The 13,947-nt window shown below is 38.6% G+C and overlaps 1 protein-coding gene across 1 annotated transcript in view; it reads left to right on the top strand.

Moving 5' to 3' along the window:
- Positions 1 to 13,947, top strand: part of NCKAP5 (NCK associated protein 5) — a 1,079,978-nt gene that overhangs the window by 724,157 nt on the left and 341,874 nt on the right.

Here is a 13,947-nt window from a genome sequence, read left to right as displayed (position 1 = left end):
TGCTTGAGAACAAAAGTGTTTGCTCAAAGGGGAACCATTACCCTGGTAGCCTCTTAGAGAAACTTACAGCTGTAAGGATTGCTTTATATACAACAAGACAAAGTAGATTTAACTCTGAAATCTACTTTTCTGTGTACTACCTTGTATTCTTTGAGACAAACAAGCTTATAGTCTCAATCATATATGAAATATAGGAGTTATTATTATTTGTGTGGTATCCTCACTTTTATAGAATTCACTGCTGATTAAAAGACATGAAGAACTGAAACATGAAAGCAGATCATCTTTGGAATCAATGTATTCTTGTTATAGTTTGGCATTAGACTTGGTTTCCTTTTTTCTGTTTGTCTCTTGGAGGCTCTTGGATGTTTGTAAGGAGAAAATTTTAGGACTACATACCTACAACCTTTTCTCCTTCTAATATGTATATCAGGGTGGAAAAATTAGCAAAGAAATTAAATTTTCTTATTTAATTGTCATTAATATGTTAATATAATACATATGTTATATTATATTATATTATATTATATTATATTATATTATATTATATTATATTATATTATATTATATTATATTATATTATATTATATTATATTTATTATTATATTTTTCAACAGAGTTATTGCTGGAACTTGTGGCCTGCACAGTGAATCTCCTGCTACCAAAAGCCATTTTTATCCCTTTTATTTGATAGGACAGACACAATCTGAGAGAGGAAGGGGAGGAAGAGAGAGAGACACCTGAAACACTGCTTCACTGCATGTAAAACATCCTGCTTGTAGGTAGGGATCAGGGATTTGAACCCAGGTCTTCGCTTATGGTAACACATGCTCTCATCTGGGTGTAGCACTGCCCAACCACCATATACTTTATTTTTAAAAAATAAAGTCACACTTTAATGAGTGTAACATAAAATCAATAGCTATTCTTTATGGAATTGATAATTGTGATTTGTCAATAAAATGTCATCATAATCCCTTCTCTCTTATTTCTTTCACTATACTTGGAACTTTTCTCTCCATATTATTTCCATACATACTGTACCAATTCACTCCCACCAGTGAATAAGAGTTCTTTCTTGTGGATTGGGAGGTGGTACACTGTGTTAAGCACACATAGTAGGAAGCACAAAGAACCATAAAAGGAACCCGGTTCAACCCCTGGCTTGACCCCATAAGCAGTGAAGCAGATCTTCAGGCGTGTCTATCTTTCTCTCTCCCTCTCTATCTTCTTGTCCCCTCATAATATTTCTTTCCTATCAAAAAAATTGTTTTAAATGGCCAAGGAAGCAGCGGATTCATAGTTCAGGCACCAAGCCCCAGCAATAATCCTGGAGACAAAAAAAAAAAAAAAAAAAAGAAGGAAGGAAAGGAAGGAAGGAAGGAAGGGAAGAAGGGAAAAAAGTTCTTCATTCCTTCACCATCATTTACTTTTCTAGTTTTTTTTTTTTTTAAATACATGTGTAAGTCATTTTCACAGGTAAGAGGTAGCTCATTGTGGTTTTTGATTTACATTTTTCTAATAAGTGAAGTTAAGCTTTTTTTTTTTTTCCTGTACTTCCAGGCTAATTATATGTCTTCTTTGGGGATGTCATTATTCAGATCTTATGGCTACTTTTATTGGACTAATTTAATTAACTTGTATGAGTTCTTTGTATGACAAAAATTGTTATATAAATATAGCAACTTCTTTTCCCTTGGTAGGATGATTTTGAAGCCTCTGTTTTGCCATATTTGTGTGAACTTCCAATGATGAATTCTCTTTTATTTGCTTGAAAATATGCCCTCTAGTGACTCACTTCCTTTCCCTGACTTACTTCCCTACTGACATTCCTTATAATTCCTCACATGAGCTAGTTTCACTTAAATTCATGTGCCTTAAAAACCCTAGTAAAAATCTAACTAGTAATTTAGAAATACTGACTGAGACATTAAGCTATGAAAGTGATATTTTTGTGTTTGTGACATGTCCCCACCTGCCCGTCTAGCCCCATTTCCCACCCCAACTATACCTGTCTTCTTTTGAGGCTTTTTAATTGCCCTACCTCCTTCCTACTTCATAATCATTTCCAGACATAAATGAGAAACCACATTTTTAAAGCCTTGACTTTTCCCTATGACTGTCCCTCATCCTCTATCTTCTGTACTTTGAAGATGTCATCATACATTGCCACCTAGACTGTTAGCTCCAGGACTTTCTCCTCACTGTAGCTTTTCAGACAACTCAGTATCCTCTGTTTTGGAGGAAAACAAAAAGCTTTCTGTTTTCTTTGCAATGCCCATTGGCCATAGTACTTTCTATTTCCTTTATTTAGCTTCCATGTCAGATTTTCAAATAAGCATCTAAGAAAATTGCCTCTATTTTCTCTTTTTACTTAACTACTGACAATTTGGGAACTATCATCACACTTAAGTCAAACTGTTCTCAACATCCCCATGACAAGCTTCTTATTACAAAATGTAGATGTCCAAATTTTTTTTCTTTGGTCATTTGTTACCATTGAGCATATTGCCAACATTTTCTTTCTAACAGTTGTGTCATGAGTAATTGAATTCTGAGGATTTGGGTACTGGAAGGGCTATTTAGTCCAGCCCTTTTACTTTTACATCCGATGGGCTCTAAGAACTGCAAAGATCAAATGATTTTCCCAGTAAGGTGCAAGAGTGTGGAAGCTAGGGTTTGAATCCAGGGTTTCTGACCTGCCCTTCAAAAAAGAAATGGTTTTAGTAAATTCTTACACAAAATATTTAAAACTTTCATAATTGTTCTTCCTTGCTATACAAAGACCTCTTAGTTGATTCCCCAGCTTCTTCCCTCTACAGCTTATTACTGTCCATTACAGTAATCAAGATGTTTCTAACGTGTAAGTCAAAACCCAGATGGTCCCTGATTAGCCTCTGGTCCCTCTTTAATGAACAGAAAATAAAGTCTGAAACATTTTCTTTCTTTCTTTCTTTCTTTCTTTCTTTCTTTCTTTCTTTCTTTCTTTCTTTCTTTCTTTTTTGCCTCTGGGATTATTTCTGGGGTTTGATGCCTGCAATAAGATTTCATTCCACTGCTCCTGGTGGTCATTTTCCTCACTTAATTGGATAGGACAAAGAGAAATTGAGAGAAGAGGGGGAGGTGAAGAAGATAAGGGGAATAATAGACACCTGCAGACCTGCTTCAACCTTTGCGAATCAACCCTTCTGCAGGTGGGGAGCTGAGGCCTCGAACCAGGATACTTGTCTGGGTTCTTGTGCTTAGTTCTATGTGAGCTTAGCCTGGTACACCACCACCCGGCCCACTAGTTTGAGGCAATATTTATGCCTTCAAAGACCCCTTTATGGTTTGGTTCCTTTGCTGATTGCATTTCCTACTATTGTCACTTTGATGTTCACTGAACTTCATTACACAGACATTCCCTCAGCTGCCCAGGAACTTAAGCTTAATCCTACCTACCACACTGCAACACCTCACCGTGTCCCTTCTGTTTGGGACACTTTTCTTTTTTCATTTTTTCTTTTTTTTAAATTTTGAATTATTTATTTTCCCTTTTGTTGCCATCATTGTTGTAGTTATTATTGTTGTTGTTATTGATGTCATCGTTGTTAGATAGGACAGAGAGAAATGGGGAGAGGAGGGGAAGATAGAGAAGGGGAGAGAAAGACAGACACCTGCAGACCTGCTTCACCACCTGTGAAGATACTCCCCTGCAGGTGGGGAGCCAGGGGCTCAAACCGGGGTCTTTACGCCCGTCCTTATGTTTCGCACCACATGTGCTTAACCCGCTGTGCTACCACCTGACTCCCTGGGACACTTTTCACCTAGGTCACTGCATGGCTTGTTCTCTTATCATTTGTTTTCACCTCAAGCGTCCAGTGCTTCAGACAAACTTGCACTTACGTCAGCATATCTAACAGCATCAGTAGCTATACCACTGTCCACCCAATTGTGCTGTTTTATTTTCTCCATGGCACTTAAAACTAGTTGTAGGGACTAGGTGGTGATGCACTCAGTAGAACACAGAAGTTACCATGCCTGAAGATGAGATCAAGATCCAGACCCTGTAGGGGGGAAGCTTCATGAGTGGTGAGTAATATAATCTTCATGAGTAATATAATCTCTCTCTCTCTCTCCCTCCCTCCCTCCCTCTCCCTCTCCCTCTCCCTCTCCCTCCCCCCTCTCTCTTTCTCTCTCTCTCTCCCCTTCTCTTTATCTCCCCATTCTTTCTCTCTGCCTCTGACTTTATCAAAAAAAAAAGGAAGAAATGACAGCCATAGAAAGTGGTGTATTTGTGCAGGTACCAAGCCCCAGTGATAACTTGTGACAGAGAAAGGAAGGATGGAAGGAAGGAAGGAAGGAAGGAAGGAAGGAAGGAAGGGAGGGAAGAAGGGAGGGAGGGAGGGAGGAAGGAAGGAAGGGAGGAAGGGAGGGAGGGAGGAAGGAAGGGAGGGAGGGAGGGAGGGAGGAAGGAAGGTAGGAAGGAAGGAAGGAAGGAAGGAAGGAAGGAAGGAAGGAAGGAAGGAAGGGAGGGAGGGAGGGAGGGAGGAAGGTAGGAAGGAAGGAAGGAAGGAAGGAAGGAAGGAAGGGAGGAAGGAGGGAGGGAAGGAAAAAGACACTAGCTACAAATATGAAGTACAATGATTTAGATGGGGAATTTTCTGTTTCCCATAATCATAATATGCATTCATGATATGTAGGAATTTGTTTTTGTTCATTACTTTCAAGACCTATAACTACTATTTAATAAATGGTATTTTATTAACATCTTTATTTTATTTTCATTTTGTGGCTACGGTTATGGCTGGGGCTCAGTGTCTGCTCTACAAATCCACTGCTCCCAACAGCCTTATTTTCCCTCTCTCCTTTTTTACTTGACAGGACAAAAAGAAACTATAGGATAGGGAGAAATAGAACAGGGAAGAAAAATACACTTGGAGACCTGATTCACCACTCATGAAGCCGTCCCCTGCAGCTTGGGAGCAGGGACTCCAATCCAATTGTGTGTGTGCTTATAGTGAAAGAATAAATGAATTAATGACATTTGATTTTTTTCTTTTTCACTTCCAAGAACCTTTTTCTTTTAACTATCTAATTCTACCATTCAGCTACTTGCTCAGAAAATTTTCATCCCCTACAATCAGACATTTTTTTAAGTAACGAGGAGAAACTTTACCCCTGTCAAGGTTTTGTTTTATTATCTCTTTGACCAAGATGCCACCTTATGTCTCTTTATTAAAGTTGTATCAATACATCAAAACATAAGAAAGTAATTGTCATTTCCATAAAATTACATTTCACAGCTATCATTGTTCATGCCTTCAAATGGTATAATATACTTGTATTTTATGAAATTTACATACAGATTATATTATCTTGAATTCTAGTTCTTTGAGTGGGCAGCGCTGTCTTATTTATAGCTTATTGAAGAGGGAAAACCTAGTTTCTCAAAATTAGCTATAGGTTTGTTGCCTACAGGCTCAACTAGTTTGAGAAATTTTCCACCAGTGCCCATTCTTTTAAGTGTTTTGATCATGAAAACATGATGCATTTTATAAAAGGCTTTCTCTGCATCTACTGAAATTCATACTATATTTGGTTTTCCTTTCATTGATGTGATAGATTACATTAATCAATTTACATATATTGAACAAACCTTCCAACCCTGAAATAAATCTTATTTGGTCATTATAGTAAAAAATAAAACTTCCATTGGGTTTTTGCTGCGGTGTTTAACAAAAGCAGGTTTCTTATGCAGGTTATTAGTACATAAATACCATGATGGGAAAATAGGAGCAAAAGCCTAGCTAAAAATATGGTAGGAACCATGAGTCCTTCAAACATAGTTCACCATGTACAGCTTCAACATGTGCAGGTCTGGGGATGCTGGAATTGTGAGTGAGGGGAGGGGAGATAAGTCAGGAACTTCAACAGTGGAAGGACAAGCAGGAGGGAGTGAAGAGGAAAAAAGCCAAAATGAACACCAGCCAGTTGCTTGCTTAACTAGTCTCTCATCCCCAGGATTGCTTATAGCTGTTGTATGTATGCTTTTGATGTCATGCTGATGTCAGTTCTATGCTAATTATGTTCATGTCCCATAATTCTTTCTGCTCACCATAAGTAAACAGTGTTCCCAACCTGTCATGATATACAGCCTTCTTATTGCATTGCTATATGCAGTTTGCAAAATTTTGTTCAGTATCTGAGCATCTATGTTTATTGGAGCTTTTAGTCTGTAGTTTACTTTTTCTGCTGATTTTGGTATTAGGGTGACATTGGCTTCATAGAAAATGGTAGGTAGTATTCCTGTGTCTTCATTATTTTAGAAGAGCTTGCAAAATAAAAATATTTCTTTCCGGATTTGGGCGGTAGTACAGTGGGTTAAGCGCATGTGGCACAAAGCACAAGGGCCAGAGTAAGGATAATGGTTCGAGCCCCTGACTCACCACCTGCAGAGGAGTTGCTTCACAGGCCATAGGCGGTTAAGTAGGTCTGCAAGTGTCTCTCTCTCCCCCTCTCTGTCTTCTCCTCCTCTCTCCATTTCTCTCTGTCCTATTCAACTACAATGGCGTCAATAACAACAACAATAATTACAACAATAAAACAACAAGGACAACAAAAGGGAAATAAATAAATATTTAAAAAATTAAAAAATATATTTCTTATTTGAAGGTTTTGTAGAATTCATTTGTGAAGCCTCCTGGTTCTGGGATTCTGCTGTTGAGAAGGCTTTGTATTATTTTATTTTATTTTCTATGTTTGGTTGTAATTGACCTATATATGTTGTCTAGCTCATCCTGGCTCAGTCATGGGAGGTTGTATCCTTCTAGAAACTCATCCATCTCTTCTAGGTTCTCTAATTTGCTGGTATATATTGTTCATAAAAGCCTTGCATGGTACTCTGGATTTCTGTGCTGTCTGCTGTGATCTCTCCCCTTTCATTTACTATTCATTTCCCAAGGGTCCTCTTCCTTTTTATTTCTGTCAGTCTGGCAAAGGGTTTACCAATTTTGTTTTCCCTTTTGAGCAGTCAGCTCCTAAATTCATTAATCTTGTATATTTTTGTTTTGTTTTGTTTGTTTTCAGTGTCATTTATTTTTACTTTAAATTTTACTCACTCTTTCTACTGGCTCTGGGTTTCCTTTGCTCCTCTTTTTTTCTAACACCTTAAAACATTCAGTGAGGTTCTTTATTTGAGTTTTTTCTTATTTCCGAATGTATTTCCTGTATGGCCATAAATTTCTCTTTTAGTATTGCTTTAGCTGCTTACCAACTATTCTGATAGCTTGTATTTTCATTTTGATAAAAATTTAATTTCCTCTTAATTTTATTTTTGACCCAATAGTTATTAAGTTATTAAGGAGAATGTTGCTGTTTTTCCATATTTTGGTACTTTCTCTAGATTTCAATTTATTGTAGAATATTTATTTATTTACTTATTTATTCCTCCAGGGTTATCTCTGGAGCTCAGTGCCTGCACTATGAATCCACTGCTCATGGAGGCTTTTTACCCCCCTTTTGTTACCCATCATTGTCATTATTATTGTTATTGTTGTTGCTGTCATTGTTGGGTAGGACAGAGAGAAATCTAGAGGGGAGAGGAAGACAGGGGGAGAGAAAGACAGACACCTGTAGACCTGCTTCACCGCTTGTGAATCGACCCCCTTTCAGGTGGGGATCCGGGGTTCAAACTGGGATCCCAAATATGGGAAAGGTGTATAAATATTGTTGACTGTAAAGCCCGTCGATTTGATCTGATCTCGGGCCTATATTCAGCTTAGGAGCTTATGTGACCTCTGCAACCCTGCAGATCTGAGCTCATGAGTAGGAACATTCCAAGCTGCCGCAATATCAGGACCCATCTTCCTCAGGTGTAGCATAGAGTATGTTGTCCAGCCTCCCTTCAGAGAATGGAATATTCTCTATCCTTGTTGATCCAAATTGAGGGAAAATTCATATGGGGGCCCACAAAGGGGTCTGTTTTGTTTTTTCTGATAGAGATGATAGGTAACAATGAAGGGAGGGATTTATTTGAGATCTAGGTCCATCATGTCTATTTGGGAATCTCAGGACTCCCCAACAAGGCCCCCAGCTGATGGGGTGGCCTGATCATGACTAGAGTCATTCTTAAAGTATGTCAGTCTCAGGGAGTTGGGCAGTAGTGCAGCAGGTTAAGTGCACGTGGCGCAAGGCTCAAGGACCTGCGTAAGGATCCAGGTTCGAGCCCTAGGCTCCACACCTGCAGGGGAGTCACTTCACAGGTGGTGAAGTAGGTCTGCAGGTGTCTCTCTTTATCTCCCCCTCTCTGTCTTCCCCTCCTCTCTCCATTTCTCTCTGTCCTATCCAACGATGATGACATTAACAACAACAATAACTACAACAACAATAAAAAAACAAGGGCAACAAAAGGGAAAATAAGTAAAATAAAATAAAATAAATAAAAAATAAAAAGCATGCCAGTCTCTTGCCCTTATTCAGCTTTTGCAGTCCTTGCTTTCATAAGGATAGCTTGGGAGTGAGTGAGGGAAGTATAATAGGAAATAGGTAAGGAGGGTGTTTAAGTCTAAGTAGACACTATTTCATTATGAACTTCATACTGATTCACTTTTGCTTTCAGATATATATTTTGACCTAATTTTTGGATACATGTGAACATATGCCCTATCTCATGGGACCTGGTCTATATTTAGGTTTTGGGACTTTGTTAGAAAGTGAACCACCTGGAATGGAATTAGAGAATCCTATGAAAGGAAAGGTCTCATCCGAGTAATGAGACTGAAGGGTTGACATTCCATGCCTGGTGTCTCTGGACACAGTCTGAAGTGAAGCATACCGAGGTGGTACTGGTTACGTTGATTAAGTTGGGATTAGCAGATGTGATAAGTCCTTATGATTCCTGCCATATGTGCTTAACCCAATGCACCACCGCCAGACCCCCGAATGTTAGTTTAATTCCAATCTGTTCTGAAGTGATATTTGGAATGATTTCAACATTTTTGAATTTATTGATACAGTGTTTGTGACCTAGTATGTATCTGAGTGAGAATGTTCCATATGTACTTGGGAAGAATGTGTATTCCACTTTCCTGGGGTTAAAGCTATACAGTTGTCTAGTAAGTCCACATTACACCACCTTCAAGAACAGCTATATACCTCTATACCTCAACGGAGTCCAACTGCCATGAGTCCTGTGGAATGGAGCTGGGCCCACGTGCTGTTTTCTTGATACTAAAGAAAGCAGATTCAGAGAGTGATATAGCTAAGGGTAAATCTGGTGGTTTTGGAAGCCATGGTTGTTCATGTCCATGATGGAAAAACATAAAATGTGAAGAACATAAAGCAGAGGTGGAAAATCAGAGCCATTGAGTGTGGTATTGCTTTCTGTAAGTCTTCTAGCCCTGTTCCCCATTTCTTAGCTTCATGTCCTTCCAGCAGGTTCCTAGGTATTCTTTTTAAGGAAATTCTTTTTAAAATTATTTTTATTTATTTATTGGATAAAGACAGCCATAAATCAAGAGGGAAGGTGGAGATAGAGAGGGAGAGAGACATAGAGACACCTGCAGCCTTGCTTTGCCACTCACAAAGCTTTCCCCTGCAAGGGGGGGCTGGGGGTTTGAACCTGGGTCCTTGCACTCTGTAACATTAGCACTTAGCCAGGTGCGTCACCACCTAGTCCCTTCCTCATTATTTTTTTACACTGTCAAACTCACTCAAATACTTGTGGAAGGTATTTCCACTTTCTCTGAATGTATCTGTACTCTTCCCGGGAAAATAGTCCTTTAAATTTACTCTCAATGCAATAGATCATAGAGTATTTGCACATTTCAGTGTTAGATGTAAGATTTCCAGAGACTAGTATTTAAATATATGCACACTGTGGTTATGAGTGCATTTTGAAGTTCACTGTGTAATTTATACATGTGCTTAAAGTATTCAGTAAGTTAGAAGTTTCCCTTCTTCCTGGGGTTTTAATTCTGGGCCCATCAGCTTCTTAATGTGAAATTTTTGCCACTTGGCTATCTCCCTGTCTTTACCCTCTACACCCCTCCCCAGCCCCCACCTGGGACTCCTAGACCCAGGTACAAACCACATCACTATGGAGGTTGAGGCTTGAACTTAGAACCTCAGGTTTCCCATCCTTGGACTCTACTATCAAGCTTCCACCCTGGTTGTGCTGGTGAATCCTTCCTTTCACCTAATGATCTCTGGCCTATGAGAGAAAGCTGTGAAGATGGTGCTTCCTTCACTGTCCTTGCCATGTTTGATGGGAAGTTTCTGTGAACAATGTGTCCACAACTCTTAGACTCAGTAACACTCATAACATAGTGGCCAATATATTTTTGTACACTATTAAACACACTCAAGAACTTGTAGAAGATTTCCATTTTAAATGAATTGTACTAGACTGTTCTTGGAAAAAATAGTTCTTTAAATTTACTATTTAAATGTTATGCATGTACAGACTATTGTATTCACTATCAAATGTAAAACATTAATCCCTCAATAAAGGAAAAAGTAAATTTACTATTTAATGCAAAATTTTATAGAAATGTTTTGCATATTTCAACTCTAGATATAGGGAAAACTTCAGTGAATAACATTTATTATTATTTTTTTTTATTTATTGGATAGATACAATGAGAAATCGAGACTGAAGGAGGTGATAGGGAGAGAGAGAGAGAGAGAGTCATCTCCAACCACTGCTTCACTACTCACAAAGCTTTCCCCCTGCAGGTGAGGACTAGGGCTTGAACCAGGGTCCCTGTGCATTGTAACATGTGCGCTCAACCAGGTGTTCCACCACACAGCCCAGTGAATAACATTTCAATGATGCACAATATGTTTATGCATGTATTTTAAAGTTCACTATGCAATTTATGTATGTGTTTAAAATTTTTCTTCCTTCCTGGAATTTCAACTGCTTAAGCAAAATCTTTACTACGAGGCTATTACCTTGGCTTTGTGGAAGAGTGCTTCTTTCCTTCCCCCAGTGATCTCAGACCAATGAAAGAGTGACTGACCAAGGAGGCTGTGATGGTTGTACTTCCTTCACTACTCTTTTTTTTAATAGTTATTTATTTATATATTACTTTTTGTTGCCCTTATTGTTGTTGTTGTTGTTTATTGGATAGGATAGAGAGAAATGGAGAGAAGAGGAGAAGACAGAGAGGAGGAGAAAAAGATAGACACATGCACACCTCCTTCACTGCCTGTGAAAGGACTCTCCTGCAGGTGGGGAGCCGTGGCTTCCACTGGGATCCTTACACTTTGTGCCACCTGCACTTAACCCTCTGCACTACTGCCTGACTCCCCCTTCACTGCTCTTAACTGTGTTTGATGAGAAGCTGAGTGTAAGTCCCTGTCAACAGAGTGTCTACAACTAAGCCTCATTTAAGAGAAAAAGTTACTGAATTAAATGATTTCCCCAAAATGATAAATGGTAGACCCTGTAGACAGCTGCCATAAAGCAAAGTCTTTTGGCTTTTTCATTCACCGTACCAGCATATATATGCATATAAAGATCAAGAGAGGCATATACAAATAAAATGTAGATGAGTTCTCTGAAAAAAAAAAACACAATAAAAGACCATTGTTCAGTAAGAAATATCTGTAGGTGATGACATTTTAATAAGTAGCTTGCTTTACAATACAAGTTTAGTGTTCAATGATAGAGATTCTAAATCTTTAAGAATCCTATTTATTTTCATAAGAGAAAGTAAAAGAGACACAGACACCAGAGCTCTGCTCAGCTTTGGCACAAGGTGGTTGGTACCTGCAGTCTCTGTGTGGTTTTGGCCTGGCAGTCTGGCGTGCTAACTTTGTGCTTTCTTTCTGGCCCCAGAAATTCCAAAACATAAAAGTGACAGAAAAAAAAGTTGTTCATTTCAAAGTTCAGTTGATCATTCTAAAGGTCTCATATCATATTTCTTATCAGGGAAATTAAAATCTAACAAGTAGTCTGACTTTAAAGGTAGCAAATGAATAAAAATGCTATTATGACCCAGATTTGTAGTTGTTTTGTCCTCACTGGATGATTGACATTTTGAATGTACCTGTCATTCACCTATGCCTCTGTAAGAGTGAATATACCTGCAAGTTGTATGAGGATTATATGCCCAGATCTGGTTTCATGAGAAGCTATCATTTTCCTTTTCAATTCCCCATTTATACAGGGAGATGATAACAAACTATCTGCTGATAGTTATACAGGAAGGGTGGATTAACCTGGTCAGTTAAGTGGCCTCTGGTGTTTTACATACCTCTATCTACATGGGCATCTATCCTTATATATATTGGTATGTATCTTTACATTATTTTTTTTTTCTTTTGAGATAGGACCTTGTGCTCATGCAATTAGTTTCACTACTCATAGACAGGTATTTTCACTCAGGTAGAGACAGAGAGAGAGTTGGAGAGAAACAACACTGGATCTTCCACTGGTTCCATGGCATTCCAGTATGGCACTTCACTCAGGATTTGAACCCAGCTGTGCACATTATAAGGTACATATGCTACCTAGTGAGCTATTTACCCAGACTTATAATTTATTTTCAAAAAAAAAAAAGTATCTTAAATCCAACTGGTAGATAGTTTATCTGGTAGAAAACATTCTTTACCATGCAAAAGGACTTAGGTTGAAGCCCCTTGATCACCATCTGCGAGCACCATGCAAAGAGGAAGCTTTTGGAGTACTGGATCAGTGCTTTGGTGTCTCTCCCACTCTCTTTGCTTCTCTTACTTATTCGCTCTCCTCCTCTCTTTTTTCACAACCCCTATCTGGAGGAGGAAAAAAAAAGAGTCCTTCAAGAGCAGTAGGATCCTGTAGGCATAAAGCCCCAGCAAAGCGTTGGTAGTAATACAAACAAATAAAATTTAAATTGTGGCCTGTTAGTGAGAATAAGGCATTGGACTTTCAAAAATGAGGTCCTGTGTTCAATCCCTGCCAGCACAGTACCAAAATGATATCTGGTTCCTTCTCTCTCCTCCCTTCTTTCTCATAAACATTTTTTATAAAAAACAAAAGAAAACCTTAACATTGTTAAAACCTCTAGAGCAGCTTTTGGAACCAAATGTACTTTAATTTACACTAGTGTTCTTGCAAATCCTATGCTGAGTGTGGCTGCCTACTGAACTTTTTTTTTTTTTCTTTTTTGCCTCCAAAGTTATCCCTGGGGCTCAGTGCTAGCACTATGAAATCACTGCTCCTACTGGTCATTATTTTTTCTGTTTTATTGGCTAGAACAGAGAGAAATTGAGAGGGGAGGGGATGACAGAGACTGTGAGAGAAAGACACCTGCAGCCCTGCTTCACCGTTTGTGAAGTGACCCCTCCCCCCCTCCCAGGTGGGGATCCAAAGGCTCAAACCAGGATTCGTGAGCAGGTGCTAGTACCTCATACTATGTGCTCTCAAATAGGTGCAGCACCGTCTGACACCACCCCTGAACTATTTTCCCAGCTGTAATATTGTTTCTAAGTAGATTATATGAGCATCTAGAGATTAACAATCATACATCTTTTCTGCTTCTGTATTTGCAAATAACCTTATTTGCTGCTAAATATAAGGAAGTTGCTTACCATTGGTAAGCCTGTTAAACTGGTATGAAGACAAACATTTCTTCAACCTTAAGGTTAGGATTAAAGACTGTGATGGAATGATGTCACCTGGTTCTATAGCACAGAGGTCTTAATATATGTAAAAAATAGAGGAGCTTCTTTTCTTATGATACTCTCTTGATGTTTCTTTTTCCTTTGAAATAAAGAGAAATGCACCAGGCTTAATTTAATACTTTTCAATTTCATAAAACCTGCCAGAGACAAGGTAAAGCAAGGAGCTTCCAACAGAGAAGCAAGACAAGATAACGATATTTTATGTATGTTTCAAGACTATCCTACAAATCCTAGAGTGCTAGAAAAGAGACTGAGGGGTCCTTAATAGCAATGTCAATATCAAGTCAAAGGAACAAA

The sequence above is a fragment of the Erinaceus europaeus genome, chromosome 18 (genome assembly GCF_950295315.1).
Source record: "Erinaceus europaeus chromosome 18, mEriEur2.1, whole genome shotgun sequence".
In the NCBI taxonomy this organism is placed as follows: domain Eukaryota; kingdom Metazoa; phylum Chordata; class Mammalia; order Eulipotyphla; family Erinaceidae; genus Erinaceus; species Erinaceus europaeus.
This window is presented reverse-complemented; position numbering and strand designations above follow the sequence as displayed.